Genomic DNA, 27,473 nt, shown 5'->3' with positions numbered 1-27,473 from the left:
TCTTCCTCTATTTTATATCACATGTCATCTCACACAGCCCAGTCATTGCAGCGATAACTCTCAAACCAGGGGTCAGACACTAGTACTCCATCTGGAACCTTGCAATCACTGTTCCCTAAGATGAGCAGGAGTCCATCATCTACAGTTCTGCCAGTGGGGGTGCTGTTTCACTACAATTTCAATAGTGAGGAGCAGGCAAACTCTGCAGGACTTGTTTCTAGCAATTGAAAATACAATACTGAAGCAGCACCTCCTACTGGCAGCAATGTTGTTGGAGGACTTCTGCTCAACTTACAGGGAACGGTGCCTGCAATCGGGGCCACTAGGAGTTGCCACTGCACAACAATTATAACTCTCTTATCCCAGCCCAGCCAACCCATAGAGTAGCAGACCTGAACTGAGAATCAAACCCAAGCCCCTCTGCACTGGAGCCACTGGGCTAAGGTTACCAGATGGCTGAATTTACCTGGACATGTCCTCTTTTTAGAGGGAATGTCCAGGCGTACGGACAGCTTTTCAAAACCCGGCACTTTGTCCGGGGTTTGAAAAGCAGATCGTGTCGGGAGTGGCATCCACACATGTGCGGATGAGGGGGGGCGGGGCTAGGGCGTAACGGGGCATGGATGGGTGGAACTGGGCATGCCTGGAGCGGGTCTCTGGGTCCATATTTTACATACATACACTGGGCCGACACCACAATTTCACTTTGTTCGGTTTTGAAATGCTGGTAAGATCGGGGCCGAGTCTGGCGTGCATCTGCACATGCACGGATGCATTGCGGCGACATCCAAGTATGCACATATGCGTGCGACGTCATCATGTCTGAGCACGCGCAGATACATTCCAGACCCAGCCCGAAGAGGTTTGCATGGGGCTGGGATTGGGAGGTGGAAAGGGGGGAAATGGGGTCAAACAGGGCGAGCCTAGGGGAAGAATGGGGCGGGCCTGAGGGTGGAATGGGATGGGGGCCATGTGCCCTCCTTTGCCAGATGCAAAATCTGGTAACCCTATATACAGGGGCATCAATACCTCCTTTTTCCTACTGGCCATTCCTCTCTCTTTGCAAGTTCTGCTTGTCCTTGTAGAAAGCAATATTTATAAAATGTCAAATCCTTGCAGATGTCACAAAAATACAGCAAAGCAGACCTAAGAATCAAATATTTTCTTGTGTGGCTTTTAACGCAGTAGTCTGTGTCGCACAGATTGACAGACCCACGCTTTCAGCCTACCACACAGCTTGTGCTTCAGATCAGAAGCTTGTATTCTTTTTTTCTTTTTAATTAATCTTTATTCACTTTTAAAGCTCCCAATAAGTGTAACATATAATGCAATCATTTATACTTAAGTAACACTTAATATATCATCAAATTCTAAACTACATCAAATAATCCCTCTCTCTTGTATCCAATAATTATTCATAAGCAAAAGAAATCATAAAATATTCCCATCCCCCCACCCCACCCTGGACGTATATGAACCAAAGGGAAAAAAAATTAATGTTTATTCTATACAATACTTTCAATCTTTGCAATATTTTGTTAATGGCTCCCAAATAACCTGAATTTTTTTAAAAATTTCCCTGCTGTATAGCAATTATCCTTTCCATTTTGAATATGTGGCATAAAGAGTTCCACGTAGAGAATGACACGGTGGTTGTTACCCGCGGGTAACCCGCCAAAACGATGACCAAAAAAAAAGGTCGCCGCAAATTTGGGGAAAAGGCCATTCACCGCCCCGTGGAGCGGTGAATGGTAGCATGGGGCGGTGAACAAGTAGTGAACGCACGATGAACGAGCGTTCGATCTGGCAGCTCACTCTCTCCCGCCGGCCGTCCATGCATCTCCCTCCCTCCTTTTCCTTACCTTTTCTTCTTGAAACTGGCAATTTCTATAAGGCTACGAGCTGTATTACAGCCGTAGCCTTGAAGTTTCGTCGGGATACCTGCTAGAAACAGGAAGTTGCGTCAGAGGAGACTTTTTCCAGCAGGCAACGCGACGCGACTTCAAGGCTCCGGCTGTAATACAGCTTGTAGCCATATAGAAATCACCAGTTTCAAAAGAAAAGGTAAGGGAAAAGGAGGGAGGGAGAGAAATGCACGGCTGGCCGGCGGGAGGGAGCTGCTGGACCGCGTGAAGGGTGCTGGGGATGGGGGGATGGAGAGGAGAAGACGCTGAAGATGGGGACGGTGATGGAGCGTGAAAGAGACGACGGGGATGGCAGAGACAGGGACGGGGCGGTGAAAGGACCAGCGGGGACGGGGCGGTGCAGAGGATGGTGGTCTGGGGGGACGAGACGGGGACAGAATTTTTCCCCTTGTCATTCTCTAATTCCACGAAAAGCTGTAATTCAGCTTCTTCCAATTTTTCCAGTTATTCGTAATCTGTTGTATGGCAACCCCTGTGATAATGAGCAGAAGCCTGTTGTTATTAGAGGATATTTGGCTTTTAGCCCTCATTGACATGCCAAACAATACAGTGTCATAGGATAATGCCACTGAGTTTTCTAACAAATTATTTATTTGACCCCTATATTGATTTCCAAAAAGCAAGAAGCTTGTATTCTAATCAAAGTTGCATTCATCTGTCGCGCACTTTAAAGAAACACAGATGCTTTAAAATGAGGTGAGTTTGTGTTGGGGGTTCGTTCGGCGCATCAGAAATCTATCCTGTCAACTGTTTTACAGAAAACAAGTGATGTGCCTGAGATTTTTATGGCGCGCAGTTCTGCAGAGGTTGTACTTTGGCATATAACAATCAGGTCCTCAGGGGCTTTGAGCCAGTTCGGTTTTTAGAATATCCATAATGAATATGCAGGAGACACGCTTTGCATTTACTGCTTTCGCCGAATGTAAACATAATCTTGAGCATAGTCAGTGTGGATATCTTATAAAGTGGTCTAAAGGTCACTAAAGATTAAACAGAACTATTGCCCCACTTTGGGTATCAGTAGGGTTACCAGGTAGCTTTGTGGAATTGGGGACGGGCTGCGCTGATCCTGGTTTGCTCCTGCATCCCTGGATTTGTCATCCTCTTTTAATCAGAGAAGCTGGAACTACAGGTTCACAGATCTGATGAGGTGCCGCATGTCCTAAGGACACTAAAGAGAACCTGAATGCTACACCTAAAACCTGCTGCAACAGATCAGAAAAACTCACATCGACTAATATTACCATATTTGCCTGATTATAGGGCAACCTTAAATATACAGCTAAGCTCTGATTTCAGTTACTGTGAGAAAGGAAATTACAGATTTGGAGGTAGTCAATTATAAGGTGAGTATCCAGTCAAAAAAAAAAGGAGGTGCGGGGGGAACTGCTCTATAATCTGGCAAAATACAGCACACTAAAGTCACATTTCAGGACCAATAACTATTGCATGAGCTTATTCACTACATGGTGTTAACATTTTAACACACTCTAATGTGAATTATACCCTTGGGGGCAGTGGTGTATTAAGGGGGATGGGTGGCAGATTATCCCAGATGCCATGTAGGTGGAAGCGCCGGAATCTCTCCTCCTCTCTGCCCTCTCCTCCTCCCCGCCCCTCACCCACTGCACACATGATTTTCCTTCCCCCCATTCTTCTATCTTAGACATGAGCAACTTCAGGCCTTGAGGGCTGGAATCCAATCGGGTTTTCAGGATTTCCCCAATGAATATGCATGAGATCTATTTGCATGGACTGCTTTCAATGCATATTCATTGGGGGAATCGTGAAAACCCGATTGGATTCCAGCCCTCGAGGACCGGAGTTGCCCATATCTGCTCTAACTCTTCGCCAGCGTGTGCAGCAGCACCAACCTGCCGCACGCACCGGCCTCAGCTCTCTCTCCGAAGTCACGTCCTGGTCACGGGACCAGGAAGTGACGTCAGAGGGAGAGCCGAGGCCAGCGAAGACAGCAGGTTGGAGATGCTGCTCGCACCGGCAAAGTTAAAGAAGTATGGGAAAGGGAAGGGGCACGCGTGTGCGGTGAGGGCAGGGGTGTGCCACCATCCCGGGCAACTCCCACCCTCACTACACCACTGATTAGGGGTAATTCCATAAATGGCACCCCTGTGGCTGCTTGGTAGAAGCCTAGGTTCCATTAATTTAAAACATTTTATTGAAGGAATCAAATAAATATACAATAATACAAGACAATATTCATTACAATAAAATTCAGAATTCAATTATTCCATAAATAATTCTATCATTCCTCCTTTTCCATTTTACCTATTCATAATGCTATATAATACCCCCTATACCTTTCCCACCTTCCCTCTTCCCTTCCACTCAAAGTTTTATTCCCAATTATAACATTGTAATAAATGAATTATTGAAATATATAATTTTTTTAAAAAATTCCCAACAGGCTGAAAAATTGGAGCACATAGAGATAAGTAAGGAGGATGTCCTCAAACAGATAGACAGGTTAAAATGCGGCAAATCACCGGGCCCGGACGGGATCCACTCAAGGGTTCTGAAGGAACTAAGACAGGAAATAGCGGGCACAATTTTAAATTGTTGCTATACAAAACTCCATCATTTATTTATAAAGTCTTAATTCCATATTCCTCTCAAAAAACTTTACGATCCAATGAACAACTTTTATTGGTCATTCCCACTCTTAAATTCATAAATACCCGAAGACAATATATCTTCACTGTTACAGCACCACAAACATGGAATTCTCTCCCACTTTATTTAAGGGAGGAGAAAAATCTTGATAAATTCAAAAGCCAACTTAAGAGCTTTCTTTTTAAAGACGCTTTCAATATTTAATTGAAATGCCAATTGCTCTTTATACTCCCTTTCATTCTAGTCAGCTATATATACTATTTCCAAAATTATTTTGTTTTCCCTTTCCTTTTGTATTTTACCCTTAACGGTTCCTCCTTTCCTATTATAAATTGTATTTCTTTCCCCTCTATCCTAGTGTTTCCTGTTGTAATTTGTCTAGTTTTTTTAAATGATTTTTATTTTTTCTATATTATTGTTATTGTTTTATCATGTATTCCTTGTATATGTAAATCGCTTAGTAATTGTGATAGGCGATCAATCAAATAACGAATAAACTTGAAACTTGACAATCCAGCATGTTTGCAACCTATCCTTGAAAACTGGAGAGGTACCAGAGGACTGGAAATTGGCAAATGTCACACCTATCTTCAAGAAGGGATCGAGGGGTGACCCCGGGAACTACAGGCCGGTGAGCCTGACTTCAATTATAGGGAAGATGGTGGAAGCTATGATCAAGGACGGTATTTGCGAGCACATCGAGAGATATGGCCTACTGAGAACAAGCCAGCATGGATTCTGTAAGGGAAGGTCATGCTTAACGAACCTTCTGTACTTCTTTGAGGGAATAAGCAGTCGGGTGGACAATGGGGAACCCATAGACATCATTTACCTCGATTTTCAAAAGGCTTTCGATAAGGTGCCACATGAAACGCTGCTTAGGAAGCTGTGGAACCACGGGGTGGGAGGGGATGTGCACAGATGGATCAAGCACTGGTTGTCGGGTAGACTGCAGAGGGTCGGAGTAAAGAGTCAATATTCTGACTGGCGGGGAGTCACGAGCGGTGTGCCACAGGGATCGGTGCTGGGGCCGTTACTCTTTAACATATTTATCAATGACCTGGAAAAGGAGGCAAAGTGCGAGGTTATAAAATTTGCAGACGATACCAAACTGTGCGGCAGAGTTAGGACCAGGGAGGAGTGTGAGGACCTACAAAGGGACCTGGACAAGCTGGAAGACTGGGCAAACAAATAGCAAATGCGCTTTAACGTGGAAAAATGCAAGGTCATGCATATAGGGAAAAAGAACCAGTTGTTCAACTACAAATTGGGGGGGGGGGTATTGTTGGGAGACAGCAGACTTGAGAGAGACTTGGGTGTGCTGGTGGATGCATCACTGAAGCCATCTGCACAGTGCGCAGCAGCCTCGAAAAAAGCCAACAGGATGCTGGGCATCATAAAGAGGGGCATAACAACCAGAACGCGGGAAGTCATCATGCCATTGTATCGAGCGATGGTGCGTCCACATCTGGAATACTGCGTTCAGTATTGGTCGCCGCACCTCAAGAAGGACATGGCGGTACTTGAGAGAGTCCAAAGGAGAGCAATGAAAATGGTAAGAGGGCTGGAACACTGCCCATACGCCGAGAGGTTGGATACGCTGGGACTGTTCTCTCTGGAGAAAAGGAGGCTCAGGGGAGATATGATAGAGACCTTCAAGATCATGAGGGGCATAGAGAGGGTGGATAGGGACAGATGCTTCAGACTGAAGGGGACAACAAGTACGAGGGGGCATTCGGAGAAACTGAAGGGAGAAAGGTTCAAAACAAATGCAAGGAAGTTTTTTTTCACCCAAAGGGTCGTGGACACTTGGAATGCGCTACCGGAAGAAGTGATCAGGCAGAGTACGGTACAGGGATTCAAACAGGGTTTGGATGGATTCCTGAGGGATAAAGGGATCGTGGGATACTGAGGGAGGAGCTGGGATGTAACACAAGTATAGAAAGCTAACCAGGTAATAAGTATAGAAACTCAACCAGGTCGTGCATGTGCAAGACCGGAGGGTTAGGACTTCGATAGGAAGACATGACTTCAATGAGGAACCAAGGTGGCAAGGGAGCCCCTTCTGGTGATTCAGAAGGGTCGTGACCTGTTTGGGCCGCCGCGGGAGCGGACTGCTGGGCAGGTTGGACCTATGGTCTGACCTGGCGGAGGCACTGCTTATGTTCTTATTCCCATCATCCTAGGTTCCATTAAAGAAGCATAATCTAGTATCGGACTGCCCAACAGTTATGCCAGGAGTGTCCAATGTCGGTCCAGTCGGGTTTTCAGGATTTCCCCAATGAGATCTATTTGCATGCACTGCTTTCAATGCATATTCATTGGGGAAATCCTGAAAACCCGACTGGATTGCGGCCCTCGAGGACCGACATTGGACACCCCTGAGTTATGCGCTTACAATTACAAAGAGACCAAGGCTCTCTAAGGTGTACTAGTCAATTTAACATGCGCTAAATGCTAACGCATGCATGTTAGTCCCTTTTGGTTTTACTCTTCCGTTTCTTTACTTCCTTTTTATTCATTTATATAATGTAATTAACAACCTCCCTTTCCCTCTCCCTCCTCTCGTCACCCACTTGTCTCAATTATGTCTTTGTCTTGTTATTAATTTTCCCCATTTTTTTTTCTCTTAGCTATTTATGCAATTTTAAATATCTTATATATTTTTTTGTTTGTTTGTTTGTTTTCTCAATTTTTATTATTGTAAACCGACCAGATACTTGTGATGGTCAGTATATCAAATTACAAATAAACTTGAAACTAATTCGATTAGAGCGCGCTAATCAGTTAGCGCACCTTAGTAAAAGAAGGGGCAAGTCACGCGCACTAATTGCTAACGCGTGCATGTTAGTCTATGGACGCATTAGCGTTTAGCGCGTGCTAATTCGATTAGTGCGCACTAATCGATTAGCGCACCTTAGTAAAAGAGGGGGTAAGTCTCACTCATTGGGAATGTACCATACTCATCTGAAAGCTCTCTCACGCTCACACTCTTCGAGTCCTATTTCTGACTCATCAGAGCTTCAGAACCAGTACACTGATCTTGTTCCCTGCTTCCAAGCCTTAGAGAAGTAAACCAAGTAAGAAGAAATCTGAGCACACCTTCCTGCCTACAGCTTCCCTTTGCTCTGCCCCTTTTCCCTTTTACTGCAAATACATGTGCTCTGAAACCAATATACCTATTTTTAACTATTAGACATCCTTTTTGATTACAGCCCCTTATGTATGTAAGTGGGAGTCTTACCTATGACATTACATTACATTAGAGATTTCTATTCTGCCATTACCTTGCGGTTCAAGGCAAATTACAAAAGAGTTATAGAAAGTGGAGTACAAAAGAAGATATCTGGTCATTTCCAGGAAATAATAGAGAGGAGATCAGGTAGTTTCAGGGAGTCGGGAAGTTAGTGGGAAGAAGGAAGGAATTTGTGGAATTATGGCTTTTTCAGGGATTTCTTGAAGAGTATGGTTTTTATTTTTTTTCTGAACATCTTGTAGTCTGGGGTCGTTATCAGCAGATTGGAGATTTGGCTGTCTAGTTTTGCAGCTTGAGTGGCTAGGAGGCCAGCTTGACGCAATCAAGAATTTATTGAAAAGTTTTAGAGTGTTATATAATGGTTGAGGAAGGTTTTGAGAATCAATGATGTAAATGTGGAACTTTTAAGTCTTGGCTTAGAATTTTCATTCTATTTGGCCAAGCTGGTTTCTGAGATTCTCAACCGCCCTTTCGTAACATGCTACACTTCAATTTATAGGATTCTGTTTTTTTCTGTGGATTTCTCCGTTTTGATCCCATATACCATCTTTAAAGACATTAGTCCTACCTGTGCCCCACCCAAGCTCTGCCCATCTGTATACCACCCTTGCAAATACACACTATACAAGACAATTGCGTATTTAGAGTAGCACTTAGGTGGCATATTGGTATATATGTCTATATATGCTACTATCCTGAACTTTTATGCATGCCGTGGGCATATGAATGCTAGCACCCAGTTTACAGAATTGCCCTTTTTGGGGCTAGTATACAGCTGGCTGCAGTCAGCATTTCTGAAAATGGTAACTGCCTCCAGCTAAATCAAACCTGGATATTCAATGCTGGGTCCTACAGCACACATAGTAACATAGTAGATGACAGCAGATAAAGACCCAAATGGTCCATCCAGTCTGCCCAACCTGATTCAATTTAAATTTTTTAAATTTTTTTTTAGCTATTTCTGGGCAAGAATCCAAAGCTCTACCCAGTACTGTGCTTGGGTTCCAACTGCCAAAATCTCCGTTAAAACCTACTCCAGCCCATCTACACCCTCCCAGCCACTTAAGCCCTCCCCAGCCCATCCCCCACCAAACGGCCATACACAGACACAGACCGTGCAAGTCTGCCCAGTACTGGCCTTAGTTCAATATTTTATAGTTTACACAGTATAGTTTACTAATGTTTACACAATATAATAGTTTACTAATGTATTTCCCATATCCTTAACTGAAGAAGGATTATTAAGCCTAGTTAATGCTACTTTATGACTCACGCAAAGTCCCAGCTAGAGAGCTGTGATTGATTCTGAGGATAGAAAGTAGCATGCTTGCAATCAAAACATTTATGCATATTTAGACAAATTCATCTGGGGTTTCTTTCTTTTTTTTTTTTTTACAGTTCTGGTCTCCTTTACAGGCTCAAAACAACAAAACCAAAGGAAAGGTTAGCTTAGCAGGGCTTAAAATGGCTTGGATGGTTTCCTAAAAGGAGTCCATAAGCCATTATTAAGATGGACTTGGGAAAATCCACTGTTTGTGGCTAGGATAAGCAGCATAATGTTTGTTTTACTCTTTTTTTAATCTTGTCAGATACTTGTGACCTGGGTTGGCTACAATCGGAAACAGGATATTGGGCTTGATGAACCTTGATGTTGTCTGTCCCAGTACGGCAGCTCTTATGTGCTAAGAATTATCCCAAGATGCAATGGGGCATGTGTTTTTCTGATCACCCAAGCCCCATCTTCATTGGCTAACGTTACTTCTTGCTGTCACCCTTGTCTTTTGAGCGTGCTAGACATGGAACTTCAACCCCTTGACATCCGAAGGAAAGTAAATCATATCAAAAGCTCAGATTCTGGCATGGGCAATATTTTAAAAATTGGGATTTTGAGGGGGTTTATTTCCCTAGGTAATTTTGTAGGGTTTTTTATTGGGGGGGGTTATGGAGGGGTTTCCATTTTGTTCATTTTTGGATATGTTTCGAGTACTGCTTTTCTAGTTTTGCTCCTTTTTTTTCAGTGATTAAGCAAACCAGACAGAAGCAAGAATCACATCTAAACACAAAGGAAGTAATAGCTTAAAAATAAGGTTTACATTTAATAGTCAGTAAATAAGAAAATGCTTTCTGATTGAGGTCCAAAACACGTTGGCCAAAGCTTGAGCGTGCTCTGCAGGGATCGACAAAAAAAAAAAAAAACCCCAAAAACAAAACAAAACAATATTCAGCCATCACTGCAGAAACCACATATTTTCACATCAATTATACCTCCCCCCAACCCTTTTTACAAAACCGTGAAAGCAGTTGCTGAATGCTCTGTGGTGCTCTGGACACTCACAGAGTTCTATGAGCATAAGGAGCAGCGCAGAGCACTCAGCATGCCGGCCTGCACAGTTTTGTAAAAAGGGGGGGGGGGGGATAAACTCATCTGAATAGTAACAGATGAAACAAATATGTTTGGCAATGCGCTGCTGCTTGGAACTGTTGCCTCATATGAAAACGCAAGATCTTTCACCGATACCAAGCAGAGCAGTAACAAAAAGGTTCAAAAAGTCAGTAGTGCAGGCAAATGCAAATACTGTACTGTATTTAGAGCCCGCTAATAGATTCATATATGCTTTCCTGATAAAATTGACCTATTAGACACTACTGTTGCAATATCCATGGAGGTTAAATATTTAGGGATTTTAGTAGATTCTTGTCTGATGTTCAGAGGGCATGTATGTACAGTGGTAAAAAGAGGATTTTTCAAATTGCATCTGCTGAGCAATTTGCACTCATATTTGTCAGCCACTATGTTTAGGACTGTCTTGCAGAGGGTATTATTACATTAAGCACAGTTACTTACCGTAACAGGTGTTATCCAGGGACAGCAGGCAGATATTCTTAACGTATGGGTGACGTCACCGACGGAGCCCCGGTACGGACCTTTTTAACTAGAAAGTTCTAGTTGGCCGCACCGCGCATGCGCTGGTGCCTTCCCGCCCGACGGAGGAGTGCATGGTCTCCAGTTAAGATAAGCCAGCTAAGAAGCCAACCCGGGGAGGTGGGTGGGTCGTAAGAATATCTGCCTGCTGTCCCTGGATAACACCTGTTACGGTAAGTAACTGTGCTTTATCCCAGGACAAGCAGGCAGCATATTCTTAACGTATGGGTGACCTCCAAGCTAACAGAAAGGGAGGGGGGGATGGTTGGCCATTAGGAAAATAAATTTTGTAACACAGATTGGCCGAAGTGTCCATCCCGCCTGGAGAAGGCATCCAGGCAGTAGTGAGTAGTGAATGTGTGAACTGAAGACCAAGTGGCCGCCTTGCAGATTTCCTCAATAGGCGTAGAGCGGAGGAAAGCTACAGAAGCAGCCATAGCTCGGACCCTGTGGGCCGTGACAGCTCCTTCCAGCGACAGGCCAGCCCGAGCATAACAGAACGCAATACAGGCAGCAAGCCAATTGGACAGCGTCCGTTTAGATACAGGGTGACCCAGACGGTTAGGATCGAAGGTCAGAAAGAGTTGAGGAGAGGAGCGGTGAGCCCTGGTACGGTCAAGGTAGTACGCCAGGGCACGCTTACAATCCAGCGTGTGAAGAGCCTGTTCCCCAGGATGAGAATGGGGTTTTGGGAAGAAGACAGGCAGTACGATGGACTGGTTGAGGTGAAAGGCTGAAACCACCTTAGGAAGGAATTTAGGATGGGTACGCAGAACCACCTTGTCATGGTGAAAAAACAGTGAACGGTGGATCGGCGACCAGTGCATGTAGCTCACTAACCCTCCTGGCAGAGGTGATGGCAATGAGGAAAAGCACCTTCCATGTGAGAAGTTTGAGCGAGGTAGTAGCAAGAGGCTCAAAAGGAGGTTTCATGAGGGCTGACAAAACCACATTGAGGTCCCAGACGACGGGGGGAGGCTGAAGAGGTGGTTTGATATTGAAGAGGCCTCTCATGAACCGGGAAACCAGAGGATGAGCCGTGAGGGGTTTTCCAAGAATAGGCTCATGAAACGCAGTGATGGCACAGAGGTGGACTCTGATTGAGGTCGACTTGAGGCCAGCGTCGGAGAGAGAGAGCAAATAGTCCAGTACAGTTTCCACCGCCAGGGAGGTGGGATTGTGATGATGAAGGAGACACCAAGCGGAGAACCGGGTCCACTTCTGATGGTAACATTGGAGTGTGGAGGGTTTCCTGGAGGCATCCAAAATGCGACGGACCGGCTGAGACAGGTTCGCTGGAGAGGTCAGCCCGAGAGAAACCAAGCTGTCAGGTGGAGGGAAGACAGATTGGGATGTAGCAGAGACTGATGTTGCTGCGTAAGCAGAGAAGGAAATACAGGAAGAGGAATGGGCTCCCTGGAGCTGAGTTGAAGCAGGAGGGAGAACCAGTGTTGTCTGGGCCACCGAGGAGCGATGAGAATCATGGTGGCCCTGTCCTTGCGGAGCTTGAACAGGGTCCGCAACATCAGAGGAAGTGGAGGGAAGGCATAGAGGAACCGATCCGTCCAGTCGAGTAGGAAAGCATCCGGGGCCAGACGATGTGGAGAGAAGAGTCTGGAGCAAAACTGGGGCAGCTGATGGTTGTGAGGAGCTGCAAAGAGGTCCACCTGTGGAGTGCCCCAACGAGCGAAGATGGAGTGGAGAGTGGGAGGATCCAGGGTCCACTCGTGAGGTTGAAGGATGCGGCTGAGCTGGTCGGCCAGGGAGTTCTGTTCGCCCTGGATATAGACCGCTTTGAGAAAAAGATTGTGGGTTGTGGCCCAGGTCCAAATTCGGAGGGCCTCCTGACAAAGGAGACGAGATCCGGTGCCGCCTTGCTTGTTGATGTAGTACATGGCGACTTGGTTGTCCGTGCACAGGAGAAGTACCTGAGGATAGAGAAGGTGCTGGAAGGCCTTGAGAGCATAAAACATGGCTCTGAGTTCCAGGAAATTGATGTGATGTTGACGCTCCTGAGGGGTCCAGAGTCCCTGGGTGCGTAGATCCCCCATGTGAGCTCCCCATGCATAGGGGGAGGCATCTGTGGTGATGATCATGGAATGAGGGGGCGGATGAAGAAGGAGGCCCCTGGAAAGATTTGAGGAGTTCAACCACCATTGAAGAGATTGCTGAAGAGATGATGTCACAGAGATGGGATGAGAAAGAGGATCCCTGGTCTGTGACCATTGGTTGGCGAGGGTCCATTGTGGTATTCTCAGATGGAGTCGCGCCAGAGGAACCACATGGACTGTCGAGGCCATGTGACCCAGAAGAATCATCATCTGGCGAGCAGGGATGGATGGTTGGAGGAGCACCTGTCGACAGAGGTGAAGCAGTGTCCGGTGCCGGTCGGCCGGAAGGAACGCTCTCATGGAGTTGGTATCGAGAAGAGCTCCGATGAACTGAAGGCGCTGCGTGGGAAGCAGATGCGACTTGGGATAATTGATCTCGAACCCCAGGAGATGGAGGAAAGAGATGGTGTGGTGAGTGGAGTGCAGCACAAGTGGAGCGGTTGTTGCTTTCACCAACCAATCGTCCAAGTAGGGGAACACTTGTAGGTTGTGGGACCTGAGAAAGGCCGCTACCACAATCAGGCATTTGGTGAACACCCTGGGCGATGATGCGAGACCAAAGGGCAGCACCTTGTATTGATAGTGGTGATTCTGAACCTGGAATCGGAGGTAGCGACGTGAAGCCTGATGGATTGGAATGTGGGTGTAGGCCTCCTTGAGGTCCAGGGAACATAGCCAGTCGTGTTGAGAGAGAAGAGGATAAAGTGTGGCAAGGGAGAGCATTCTGAACTTCTCCTTGACCAAACACTTGTTGAGGTTCCTGAGGTCGAGTATAGGACGAAGATCTCCCGTTTTCTTGGGTACCAGGAAGTAGCGGGAGTAAAAACCCTGACCTCTTTGGTCTTGCGGAACTTCTTCGATGGCATTGAGGAGGAGAAGGGATTGGACCTCCCGAAGGAGGAGAGGAATTTGGGAGGAGTGAGAAGCAGACTCTACGGGAGGATGATCCATGGGTAGAGTGTGGAACCTTAGTGAGTATCCGTGACGGATGATGTTGAGAACCCACAGGTCTGACGTGATGGCCTCCCAGCGGTGGAGGAAGATGGTGAGGCGGCCTCCGATAGGCTGAGGAAGAGGCATGGAAGGTTGGAGACTGGCTATGCCCTGGAGAAAGGAGTCAAAAGGGCTGAGGGTTTTTAGTCGAAGGGAGAGGCTTGGTCGCCTGGTGGGACTGAGAACGAGCCTGAGTGTGCTGTTGTTGTTGGTGGCGAGGCCGGCGGGATTGTTGCTGAGGAGGATTCAGCGGCCTGGCAGAGAATCGACGTTGATAAGAGGACTGAGGCCTGTATGGTCGTGCAGGTGGAGTCTTCTTTTTAGGCTTAATGAGGGTGTCCCATCTGGTCTCATGAGCCGAAAGTTTTTGTGTTGTGGTATCAAGAGATTCCCCAAAAAGTTCATCACCAAGGCAGGGCGCGTTGGCGAGACGGTCCTGGTGGTTCACATCAAGGTCAGACACCCTCAGCCAGGCTAGGCGTCGCATGGCTACAGCTAGTGCGGAGGCTCGTGAAGTAAGCTCGAAGGAGTTGTAAATCGAGCGCACCATAAATTTTCTGAGCTGAAGGAGGCTGGAAATCTGCTGTTGGAAAAGTGGGAGTTTACGCTCGGGTACATACTTTTCCAAAGCAGAAAGTTGTTGGACCAGATGTTTCATATAAAATGAAAAATGAAACGAGTAATTGTTGGCTCTGTTAGCCAGCATGGCATTCTGGTACAGGCGCTTTCCAAATTTGTCCGTAGTTTTTCCCTCTCTGCCAGGAGGAGTGGAGGCATACACACTGGATCCCTGAGATTTTTTTAGAGTGGACTCTACGAGGAGGCTCTCATGGGGCAATTGGGTTTTATCAAATCCCGGGATCGGGATGACCCGGTATAAACTGTCCAGTTTTTTAGGGGCACCTGGAACAGTCAGTGGGGTTTCCAAATTTTTATAAAATGTTTCCCGTAGGATATCATGTACGGGGAGTTTAAGAAATTCCTTGGGAGGTTGGTCGAAGTCCAAGGCTTCTAAAAATGCCTGGGACTTCTTGGAGTCGGACTCAAGTGGGATGGAGAGAGCCGCAGACATCTCCCGAAGGAATTTCGTGAAGGAGGATTGCTCGGGCTTGGAAGTGGTTTCAGCCATAGAGGGTTCCTCATCGGTAGAAGAGGCATCCTCTTCGGTACCGAGTGGGGATTGCTCCCACAGGTCTGGGTCCTTGACAGCCGGCTCAGTATGGCGTGTTTTAGAAAGGGACTTGCCAGACCGCATAGATACGGTGCCGGGGGATGAAGACCGGCGTCGATCCCTGTCCCTGGAGGAATGGTGCCGATCCCGGTCCCGAGATGACCGGCGTCGATCTGGGGCCTGGGTCGGGTCCTCTGCCGAGCAAGTCTGAAGTACAGGCTGAGCAGATAAGACCGGCATGGATGTATTCAGCGGTACCGAAGGGGTGGATACCGGTGGGGCGGTACCAGGCTCGGTCTGGACTGGTACCGGAAGGAGCGGTGCCAGTATGGTTGGAAGGAGCTGTTGGAGTTGCTTCTGTAGCTGCTCCTGAAGTTTGTTCTGGAGGATGGCCGAGATCCGGTCCTCCAATGGGGGCACCGGTACCGCTTTAGATTTCTTCGGTACCATAGGTGCTGCTCGACGCTCCGGCGATGAGGAGGCCGATGACGAGGCACTCACCGTGATCGGAGCGGAGCGTTTACGGGATCGGCGGGACGTCGGGAGAACCGGTGTCACCGCTGTAACAGGAGGTCGCTCAAGGGAAGTGGAAGGCTTCTTAGCCGGCTTACCTGGCGCTATCGACCCCGAAGGGGGATCAGGCGGTGTCGATGTGGTTGGTGCCGATTTAGGCGGTGCCGTCGACGTCGGGGCCTGCTCCATGGTAGAACCGGTACCGAAAAGAATATTTTGCTGTATTTTTTCTTGAGAGTTGCACAGCGGGTGCAGGTGTCAGCCCGATGCTCTGGACCCAAACACTGAAGGCACCAATTGTGTGGGTCAGTCAGAGAGATCGGGCGTGCACACCGCTGGCACTTCTTGAAGCCCGGTTGAGGGGGCATGAAGGGAAACACGGCCTCCGCGAAATCAAACCCGGAGGCTTGTATGATTACAACAGGCCCCGCCGGGGCTGGCTGCAAAAAAGCAAAGAAAAGACACGAGTTTTTTTTTTTTTTTTTTTTAAAGGAAGTTAAAGTCAAAGGACAAAATATAGAACAAAAAGGGATCAAAAAATCGCGAGCGGGAAGGCAAAATAGAGTTTTCAACGGCCGTTGAAAGCACATGCGTCTTCTTCGCTCCGCGGAAACGAAGAAACTGGAGACCACGCACTCCTCCGTCGGGCGGGAAGGCACCAGCGCATGCACGGTGCGGCCAACTAGAACTTTCTAGTTAAAAAGGTCCGTACCGGGGCTCCGTCGGTGACGTCACCCATACGTTAAGAATATGCTGCCTGCTTGTCCTGGGATAACATTGGTTATTTCTATTCCGCCATTACCTTGCGGTTCAAGGCAGATTACATACGATTGTCAAGAGGATACAGAATACATAAACTGGATTCCATGAGAATTGTCAAGATATTAGGAGATACATAAGGAGTGGTTTGAGCATTTTTGATTTGCTAAGAAGCAGATTGTAATGTAGGTGATGGTTGGGAGGATCTGTTTTTGTTATATAGGTATTATCATGTTTAGACTACTGCGATTTGGTTTTTCTGGGTATATTTGCATCAGCATTGAGTGCGCTGCAGATAGCCCAGAATTCGATCGCTAGAACTTTGCTTTGGCTAAGAACGAGCGCTCTAGCGACGGAATGCTATATATATATCATTGCATTGGCTGAAATTTGAACATTGAATTCTTTATCAATTATTAGTCATGGTGTATCTTTGTATTCACAATAAGACGCCGAGGAATTTGATGGATAGCATTCTGCCATATTAACTGCATCGTATGTTGCGTTTGGTGACTCACGCTGACCTACATATTCTGCCAGTGAAACAACTTTGGCTAGAGCTAGCATGTTTTTGTGTGTGGGTCCTCAGGAGTGGAATAAGCTCCCAGGATATTTACGGCAGCAAACAAATTTGAGTAGATTCAAGAAAATGTTGAAGACAAATCCCCTGGACCAGATGGAATTCACCCGAGAGTGTTAAAGGAGCTTAAGGTTGAAATTGGAGAACTATTACAAACCCTAGCTAACATGTCAATTAGAACCGGGCAAATGCCAGACGACTGGAAGATATCGAATGTCATCCCAATCTTCAAAAAAGGATCGAAAGGAGAACCGGGCAACTACAGACCTGTGAGTCTTACGTCGGTTCCTGGGAAGATGGTTGAAGCACTAATTAAGGATAGCATAGTGCAACACCTGGAAAATCACGACCTGATGAGAGCTAGTCAACACGGCTTCAGGAAGGGGAAGTCATGTTTGATGAATTTACTTCAATTTTTTTGAGAAGGTAAACGAACAAATCGATAACGGAGAACCGGTGGATATAATATACTTGGACTTCCAGAAAGCGTTCAACAAGGTTCCAGACGCAAGACTTCTGAGGAAACTACAAAGCCATGGAATAGAGGGGGATATACTAAGATGGATAGGCAAATGGCTGGAAAACAGATTGCAGAGGGTGAGCATAAATTGGAAGTTCACAGACTGGGAGAGGGTTACAAGCGGTGTACCCCAGGGTTCGGTTCTTGGGCCCATCTTATTCAATATCTTCATAAATGACCTGGAAGAAGTAACAACAAGTAATATAATCAAGTTTGCAGATGATACAAAACTATGTCGGGCAGTTGGGTCACAAAAGGACAGCGAAGAACTCCAGAGAGATTTGAACCAGCTAGAGAAATGGGTGGAAAAGTGGCAGATGAAGTTTAATATAGAAAAATGCAAAGTGATGCACCTGGGTAGAAAAAACAAGAACATAAACACAAAATGTTAGGACCACATTGGGCAAGAGTGAACAAGAAAAGGACCTGGGGGTGCTGATAAGACAGGACCCTGAAGCCATCGGCTCAATGCGCAGCGGCGGCAAAGAAAGCAAACAGGATGTTGGGAATGATAAAGAATAATAATAATAATAATAACAGTTTATATACCGCAATACTGTTAAGTTCTATGAAGGGAATCACGAGCAGATCAGCGGGCGCCCTTATGCCGCTTTACAGAGCAATGGTCAGACCGCACTTGGAATACTGTATCCAACACTGGTCTCCCTACCTAAAGAAGGATATAACACTGCTGGAGAGGGTCCAGAGACGAGCCATGAAGCTAGTAAAAGGTATGGAGGACTTGAGCTACCAGGAACGCCTCGGAAAACTGGGGTTGCTCACCCTCGAGAAGAGAAGACTGCGAGGGGATAGAAACATAGAAACATAGAAATAGACGGCAGATAAGGGCCACGGCCCATCCAGTCTGCCCACCTCAATGACCCTCCCCTACCTTTCTCTGTGAAGAGAACCCACATGTCGATCCCATTTTGTCTTAAAATCGGGCACGCTGCTGGCCTCAATCACCTGAAGTGGAAGGCCATTCCAGCGATCCACCACTCTCTCGGTGAAAAAGTACTTTCTGGTGTCACCATGCAGCTTACCTCCCCTGAGTTTCCATGGATGCCCTCTTGTAGCCGTGGGACCTTTGAAAAAGAAGATATCTTCTTCCACCTCGATACGGCCCGTGAGATATTTGAACGTCTCGATCATGTCTCCCCTCTCTCTGCGTTCCTCGAGAGAGTATAGCCGCAACCTATCCAGCCGTTCCTCGTACGGGAGGTCCTTGAGTCCTGAGACCATCCGGGTGGCCATTCGCTGGACCGACTCCAGTCTCAGCACATCTTTGCGGTAATGAGGCCTCCAGAATTGCACACAGTATTCCAGATGGGGTCTCACCATGGATCTATACAATGGCATAATGACTTCAGGCTTATGATTGACGAAACCCCTACGTATACACCCTATGATTTGTCTAGCCTTAGATGAAGCCTGTTCCACTTGATTGGCAGTCTTCATATCTTCACTGATGATCACCCCTAAATCCCGTTCTGCTACAGTCCTTGCTAGGATCTCGCCATTAAGGGTGTAAGTTTTGCATGGATTTTGGCTGCCAAGGTGCATGACTTTGCATTTTTTGGCATTGAAACCTAGTTGCCAGATCCTAGACCAGCGCTCCAATAGGAGTAGGTCGTGCTTCATATTGTCGGACATTGAGTTTTTGACCGTTGCACTCCTTTCTACTACATTGCATAGTTTGGCGTCATCTGCGAATAACGTTATTTTACCTCGAAGCCCTTCTGCCAAGTCTCTTATAAAGATATTGAACAGGATCGGGCCCAAGACCGAGCCCTGCGGCACTCCACTGATCACCTCCGTCATTTCAGAGGGGGTGCCATTTACCACCACCCGCTGACGCCTGCCTCCAAGCCAGTTCTCAACCCATTTTGTCAAAGTGTCACCCAATCCTATAGAACTCATTTTGCTCAACAGCCTGCGATGTGGTACGCTATCGAAAGCTTTGCTGAAGTCTAAGTATACAATGTCCAGGGGCTCCCCAACATCCAGCTTCCTCGTCACCCAGTCAAAGAAACTGATCAGGTTGGATTGGCAGGATCTCCCCATAGTAAATCCATGTTGACGGGGATCCCGTAGATTCTCCTCGTCCAGGATCGTATCCAATTGACGTTTGATTAGAGTTTCCATCAGCTTGCTCACTATTGATGTGAGACTCACCGGTCTATAGTTTGCAGCCTCCATTCTGCAACCTTTTTTGTGGAGTGGGATGACGTTAGCCGTTTTCCAGTCCAACGGGACTATACCCGTACTAAGGGAGAGATTGAAAAGCGCGGACAGTGGTTCCGCCAAGACATCACTTAACTTTTAAAATACTAAAAGAATTCGACAAAATAGAGCAAGAATCATCGATATTCACATTGTCAAATGTGTCTCAGACAAGAGGACATGGTCTGAAACTGAGGGACAGCAGGCCCAGGACAAATGTCAGGACGTTCTGCTTCACACAGCAAGTGGTAGACACTTGGAATGCTCTCCCGGAGGAGGTTATGACGGAAACCACATTCTAGGTTTCAAGGGCAAGTTGGATGCACACCTTCTTGCGAATCACATTGAAGGATACGGGTAAACATGGTAATCATCAGGGAACACCTTAGCTTAGCCTCCGCGTGTGCGGATCGCCGGACTAGATGGACCTAAGGTCTGATCCGGTAAAGGCATTTCTTATGTTCTTATGTAAACATCTTTTCTGTAAGATGAAATATGGGATTTCTTTTAAAGTTTTTTTATTTCAGGCGCTGTTAGCCTCTTTGTAATTTTACGAGGCTTTATATTATTATTATTATGTTTTATTGATGTTTTACATAAGAACATAAGAATAGCCTTACTGGGTCAGACCAATGGTCCATCAAGCCCAGTAGCCCGTTCTCATGGTGGTCAATCCAGGTCACAAGTACCTAGCCAAAACCCAAAGAGTAGCAACATTCCATGCTACTGATCCAGGGCAAGCAGAGGCTTCCCCTGTGTCTTAATAACAAGACTATGAACTTTTCCTCCAGGAATTTGTCTGAACCTTTCTTAAAACCAGCAACGCTACCCACTTTTACCATAACCTCTGGCAACGCGTTCCAGGAATTCCAGAGCTCAACTATTCTCCGAGTGAAAAAATATTTCCTCTTATTGGTTTTAAAAGTATTTCCCTGCAGTTTCATCGAGTGTCCCCTCGTCTTTGTAATTTATGACAGATTGAAAAATCGATCCACTTGCACCCATTCTACTCCACTCGGGATTTTGTAGACTTCAATCCTATCTCTTCTCAGCTGTCTCGTTTCCAAGCAGAAGAGCCCTAACCTTTCTAGCCTTTCCTCATATGAGAAGAGTTCCATCCCCTTTATCATCTTGGTTGCTTTTCTTTGAACCTTTTCTAGTGCTGTATTTCATTGTGAATCACCTTGGGAAAGGCGGGGTATAAATAAATAAATAAATAAATACAAATATATAGATATTTGTACTTGTCTATAGTGTGGCAAGACTGAAAAGAACACCAGCTGACCAAAAATAACTCACTGGTAGCTAACCAAATGGCATAAACATAGAAACATCTGGCTCCAACAGGAGGTGCAGAGTTTTAGCTACAGATTGTTTTTATAACAGTAATAATTTGCTTTCGGAGAGTTCAACTAGAGCAAAGAGGAGCAAAAAATGAGAGATTAATGTATTTGAAAAGCACCAGTTCTCATCCCAGTCAATAGATCACATTTTTGCTTCTTCCTTAGGGCAGTGTCTCTCAAACTTTTTTAGCTCTGGCACACTGAACGGAGCAAATGTTTTGCGGTACATTATAAATGAAATTATAAAATTGCAAAAACCAACAAAAAATGTAATTTGAATTATTTATTTAAAGTTCTTTAAGCTATGGATGGGTAATTGTAACAATGGTGAAATTAAAGTAGATAGAATAGAATTGCTAATCAATGCGATGGATATGCTTGTTGTTGAGTGCAAATTAACTCAAAGCGCGGCTCGATAGTCGACAAGCAAACAGACATTTCATCATCCACCAGCTATAGTCATTTCCTATTTTTCAACTTACACTTCCCTCTCCGTATTCGCGAATACTATTCGGGCCGGATCTGCCCCAAACCCCCGCTTCCCCCGGCTATTTTAAGCCCTGAAAGCCCCCCCCCCTTAAGCCTTACCTGGTGGTCTATCAGGTTTTCAGGCAGGAGCGATCTTCCCATGCTCCTGCCCCGTGCAGATCGCTCAGAGGAAATAGCTGCTTTGAGCTCCTGTAGTCTCTCGAGCCATTTCCTGTGAGCAATCTGCACGGGGCAGGAGCGTGGGAAGATCGCCCCTGCCCCGAAAACCAGCTAGACCACCAGTTAAGGCTTAAGGGGGGGCTTACAGGGCTTAAAATAGCCTTAAAAATAAAAATGCATTTTTTGGTTTAAAACTGCGAATAAGCAAATCCGTAGATACGGAATTCGCGAATACAGAGGGGGGAAGTGTAATTTCTGTCAGAGATGAAAATCTAGGTTCAAAAAGGTAAAAAGATCCATACGGTAACAAAGATTTGATTGCTTTGTTGCTCAAGTTAGGATAACTACTGCATAAAAACTAAGGGCTCCTTTTATCAAGCCGCGCTAGCGGGGTTAGCGCGTCGGACATTTCATCACGCGCTAACCCCCGCAGCAAGCCAAAAAAACAACGCCTCGCGGAATACCATGCGTTAAACCACCTGCCGCGCTGGTCGCTAACGCCTCCATTGACGAGGCGTTAGTTTTTTGGCTTGCCGCGGGGGTTAGCGCATGATGAAATGTCCGACGCGCTAACCCTACTAGCGCACCTTGATAAAAGGAGCCCTTAGTTTTTATGCACCTTGATAAAAGGAGCCCTAAAAGTATATGAGGATGTATTTTAAAAATAAACAGGCGGGGGATAAAAGTTTTGATATTCCCCCGATGTGACCCGCTCCACACAGCCTCAGGAGAAAAGCCTTTTGGGGGGTTAAAACCTTGAGTAGTGGGGATAGGAGCCACTTTTTTCTTAAAGTTTCCATACCAAGTGTTTGATAAATGTTCAGAGTACAGAATATATCCTTTGGGATTCAATTCAGCTGGAAAAGTTTCTTAAAGCCTACGAGAAATAGAGGGGTCCTTTCACTAAGGCACGCTAACCCATTTAGCGCACGCTAAATGCCAAGGTGCCCACAGAATATAATCGGTTAGCGCGCCATAGACCCTCTTTTACTATGGCAAGTAATCGATTTATCACTCCCTAAATGCTAATACGTGCATGTTAGTCTATGGACGTGTTAGCGTGCGCTAATTTGATTAGCACACCTTAGTAAAAGAGGGGGGTTAGTAAAAGGACCCCAGAGTTTGTGTTATTTTTCTGATTAGGTAAAAGCAGTTAATAATAGAATTTAATTGTACCCATATAGCTAGGAATTTGATCCTATATGTTTGTCTTATATTTTGTTTATGAATAAGAACGATGCACTTTCTTTTCATTAATGTGGGCTTGATGGAATTTAATTTATAGTAATGCCTGTGAAAATTTGCTTTCTTTATATTGTAAATGGTGAAGTATTTCCATTTTTCCTTATTTTGTGTTAATGCAAATGTAAGAAAAAAATTTTTTTCAATTAATAAACTAAAATTACTTGCCTTTAATTTTCAAGGACCAATCACATCAAAGAACGATGTTTATCTGGGTGGTTGCATCCTTACGCACAGATGTTCATAACATTGACAGACTCTTGCGTAAGTGATGCACATGTCATCCATTGCAGTGTATACTTACGAAGGGAATGTTTAAAAATAAAGTAAAATTCTGGAATCTCTTCGTGGCACACAGTTTGAGAGTACTGCCTTTTAAGGATCAGATTAGTTTTGTGATCAAGAAATGTTTTTTCAATCTGCGGATGCTGAAGAAAGTCAGACATCTTTCCATTCTGGTTCAGTCGATTATTTTATCTCATCTTGACTATTGTAACGCCCTCTATCTCGGTATTACAAAAAACTGTCTTTCTAGATTACAACTGATCTAGAACACTGCTGCCAGATTTATTTTCAGGAAATATAAGTTTGATCATGTAACACCATTACTTTATATCCTGCATTGGCTTCCTGTGTTATTTTAGAGTCCAGTTTAAATGTGCCTGTGTAATTTTTAAAATCCTCTCTGGAATTTTCTCCCCGTTAGTCCCTCTATCTTGGAATCTTTATAGATTCTCTTTTGCAAGGGACGATCAACAATTTAAGCTATCTTGTCCATCTAGTAAAGGTCTCAAAAGAATCAAAGCTTTTGGTCAATCCCTGTCTTTCAAGTTCATCCAACTTTGGAATGATCTTCTACTTTTTCTGCGAAGTTCTAGTTCTCTTTCACCCTTTCGCAAGTCTTTGAAAACCATTCTGTTTACCAAACACTTTGGTAATTGATTTCTCTTTCATTCCTGCTATGTTACTTGCTTAATTTAATCATTGTTTCATATTTTTATTATCTTATCTAACTATTGTAAACCGAATCGAGCTTTCTCAAATTGAGGACTTGGTATACAAAACTATGCATTAGATTAGATTAGATATTATGCTTCCATAGAATTTAATTTGCTCAAGAAATCTTCCTTCTTTCTCACACTGAAATACTTTGATCGGGTTTTGAAAAGCCTCCTCAAATCGCGTCAGGCAGGGAGGAAGTCCCTGCATGCGCAGATGCCGCATGACATCATCATGTGGCATCCACACATGCGTGGACTTCCTCTCTGCCTGACAAGAGTAGATTGCGGGGGACAGGATTAGGGCGGGGAAGGGCGGGGATGGACGGGCCTGGGAGGCGGGTCTAAGGGTCTGGATTTTCCAATTGGAAAATCTGGTAACCATACCTTTTCTTAACTTGGATGATAAATTGTTAGAGACATTACCAGGCATGATGTTTCTCCTGAAAAAGGAACAGAGCAACACCCAGCAAGAAGGCTGCGGGCTTATGTTTCCAGGCCAATACTCAGACAAAAGGCCTTCAATGGAGTCACAGGAAATGAAACAGAAAAAAAAGAGGCAACGATATCACGGAACAGCTTTCAAATATTATGATTTCACTAGTATTTTAGCCCGTTACATTGACGGGTGCTAGAATATTTGTCTGTCTGTCTGTCTCTCTCCCTGGCCCCCTTTGTCTGTCTGTCTTTCTGTGTCTCTCCCTGCCCCTGTGTCTTTCTTCTTTTCTTTCTGTCTCCCTTCCTCCCGCTGTCTGTCTTTCTTTCTTTCTATCTATCTGTCTCTCTCCCTGCCTCCTATGCAGCAGCATTTCTCTCCCCCCCCCCACTTCCCTATGCAGAAGCTACAGCAGTATTCCCTCCCCCTCCATTTCCCTGTGCAGCAGCCACAGCAGCAGCATTCCCTGCCCCTCCATTTCCCTCCCCCCACACCACTTCCCTGTGCAGCAGCAGCGTTTCCCCTACCTACCCTTTCTCTTCCCACGGTCTGGTCGGCTCCCTTACTGCCCCCCCCTTCCCACGGTCCCGACAAACCTGATGATTCCAGCAGCGTGTGCAGCATTCTACACACGCTGCTTCGTGGCCTTCTACTGCCCTGATTTATTCTGGCACGTCCCTGATGACATCATCAGAGACGCGGCAGAGCAAATCAGGGCAGTAGAAGGCCCCGAAGCAGCGTGTGTAGAGTGCTGCACACGCTGCTGGAATTGGCAAGTTTGTAGTCAGGACCGCAGGAAGGGAAGGGGGGGGCAGTAAGGGAGCCGGTCAGACGTAAGCTTGACTCCTACGACTGAATTTTGGCAACTTTGTTTTTTACCCTTAGGCTAACGGCTCCCTTAGTTACTTTGAGAAGTTTTTTTGTTTTAAAAGCCGCCTTCGCGGCTCCTCTCTAGATCCCCGCCTGCATCGGAAGCCTTCTCCGACGAAGGTGCAGCTCAAGAGAAGAGCCTCCATCGCGGCTTTGTCTGTTGAAAATCATCCGTTCTGCCCAAAAACAAAAATGTGCAGCCTCCCCTAGCATGGCTTACTTTAGGTTTCTTCCCCCCTCCCCCGTTGCCGAGTCGCTGTTAATATTCAGATGCCATCTCTCTGTCTCGCAGCGGGCTTGGCGGCTCCGGCCAGACAAAGTTCATTTTTTAGTTCAAAGCCGATGCGGCGTCTCCTCTCTCGATCCCCGTCAACGTCGGAAGTCTTCTCCGACTCTGGTGAGGTTCGATAGAGGAGCCGCGGCGGGGGCTTTGAACAAAAAAATGAACTTTGTCTGGCCGGAGCCGGCAAGCCCGCTGCGAGACAGAGAGATGCGTGGTAAGCGCGCATGCGCACTCTGCCGGCCACGGAACTACAGATCAGGCAACACGGCGTTAAGAGTGTGCATGCGCGCTTAGTGTTTTATTATTATAGATGTTATCTATTGCCCACTCTTCAATTAGCTTTTCTTTTCTTCTTTTATTTCAGTGTAAAAACAAACCAGAAGTTGCAGGATTTCATTTCTAATTCAAGAGGAGGAAAGGGCAGTTGAAGCTGCATTACCTATCAGAAGTCGGGATCCGGAAGGTTCGCCCCCCACATTTCGCCCCCAGCAATTCGCCCCTCACATTTCGCCCCTCACATTTCGCCCCCCACATTTCGCCCCCAGACACATTTCGCCCCCACACATTTCGCCCCCACACATTTCGCCCCCCGGATGTTTTGCCCCCACACATTTCGCCCCCTCACATTTCGCCCCCTCACATTTCGCCCCCCACATTTCGCCCCTGCCTTTGAGGGGAAAAAGAAATCCGTCTCGGAGCGCAAATCCTTACCTCATGGGCCCTCAGTCCAGCTGCTGGTGTGCGCGAGCGAAGCCAAGGGGGGGAGGGAGTCGAAGTCTTTTTCGTCCGCGATCCGCTAGGACATGAAGGGGGATCGGGGCTTGGGCCAGAGCGAGACAGCGTCCCGCGAGCGTACGCCGCGCACCGAGCTTAGTTGCTGCCGTCTCACCTGTTTCACTGCCTGGGCCCCTCCGCGATCCCCGGTGGGGTGGGGGCTTTCTTGTGTGCTTTGCCTGCCATGGACGGCGGTGCTGCCGCACCTGTTTCACTGGGGGCTTTCCGGCGGCGATCCGCTAGGACTTGAAGGGGGATCGGGGCTTGGGCCAGAGCGAGACAGCGTCCCGCGAGCGTACGCCGCGCGCCTCCGCGATCCCCGGTGGGTGGGGGCTTTCCGGCGGCGATCCGCTAGGACATGAAGGGGGATCGGGGCTTGGGCCAGAGCGAGACAGCGTCCCGCGAGCGTACGCCGCGCGCCTCCGCGATCCCCGGTGGGTGGGGGCCTTCCGGCGGCGATCCGCTAGGACATGAAGGGGGATCGGGGCTTGGGCCAGAGCGAGACAGCGTCCCGCGAGCGTACGCCGCGCGCCTCCGCGATCCCCGGTGGGTGGGGGCTTTCCGGCGGCGATCCGCTAGGACATGAAGGGGGATCGGGGCTTGGGCCAGAGCGAGACAGCGTCCCGCGAGCGTACGCCGCGCGCCTCCGACGAGCCGTAGGTCCGCCGAAAGGGAACATGAGCTTAGTTGGGGGCTTTCTTGTGTGCTTTGCCTGCCATGGACGGCGGTGCTGCCGCCGGGGCGGGCTCCAGAGGGAATCGGAGCCATGTCAGGAGATAAGTTGTCTAAGCCGGGGGAAAGCAGAGAAGCGCTGAAATCACTCCTGGGTCCCGCTGGAGCGCGCTGATAAGTGCAGCAAGGCCTGAAGTAGGGGAAAACGCTCAGGGGCGAAATGTGCGTGGGCGAAATGTATGTATAGTCGCCAATCTGGCACCAATGACTTTGCAAAATTCTACAGAGCTTCTATAAATATGACGTGTTCTTGCCTCTTGGTCATTTAGTCCTTTCGATTTCCGAATTGGTGCTTGATTAACTGATCTGTGTAGTGATTTATTTATTTATGGAATCAGTTCTTTCAAAGCGTGGCAAGAAGAAGCTAGTTTACGAAAATCATATTTATGTATTCTCTAAATGAACAGCAGATGCCAGCCATGCTATTTGGGTATGCGAAAAGCGGTCAAGGTGTAAAGGACGCGTTTGGACTGAAGGAATTGATGGCGAAGTTGTGAAAATCGTAAATATACATAATCATGCAGCACAGGCAGCAAGGCCTG

General features: G+C 46.7%; 1 protein-coding gene across 3 annotated transcripts in view; it reads right to left on the bottom strand.

The window, feature by feature from the left end:
* PREX1 (phosphatidylinositol-3,4,5-trisphosphate dependent Rac exchange factor 1) overlaps positions 1-27,473 on the bottom strand; it is a 346,652-nt gene that overhangs the window by 218,232 nt on the left and 100,947 nt on the right. The gene's annotated exons all lie outside the window — the stretch shown is intronic.

This window comes from Geotrypetes seraphini, chromosome 11 (genome assembly GCF_902459505.1).
Source record: "Geotrypetes seraphini chromosome 11, aGeoSer1.1, whole genome shotgun sequence".
In the NCBI taxonomy this organism is placed as follows: Eukaryota; Metazoa; Chordata; class Amphibia; order Gymnophiona; family Dermophiidae; genus Geotrypetes; species Geotrypetes seraphini.
This window is presented reverse-complemented; position numbering and strand designations above follow the sequence as displayed.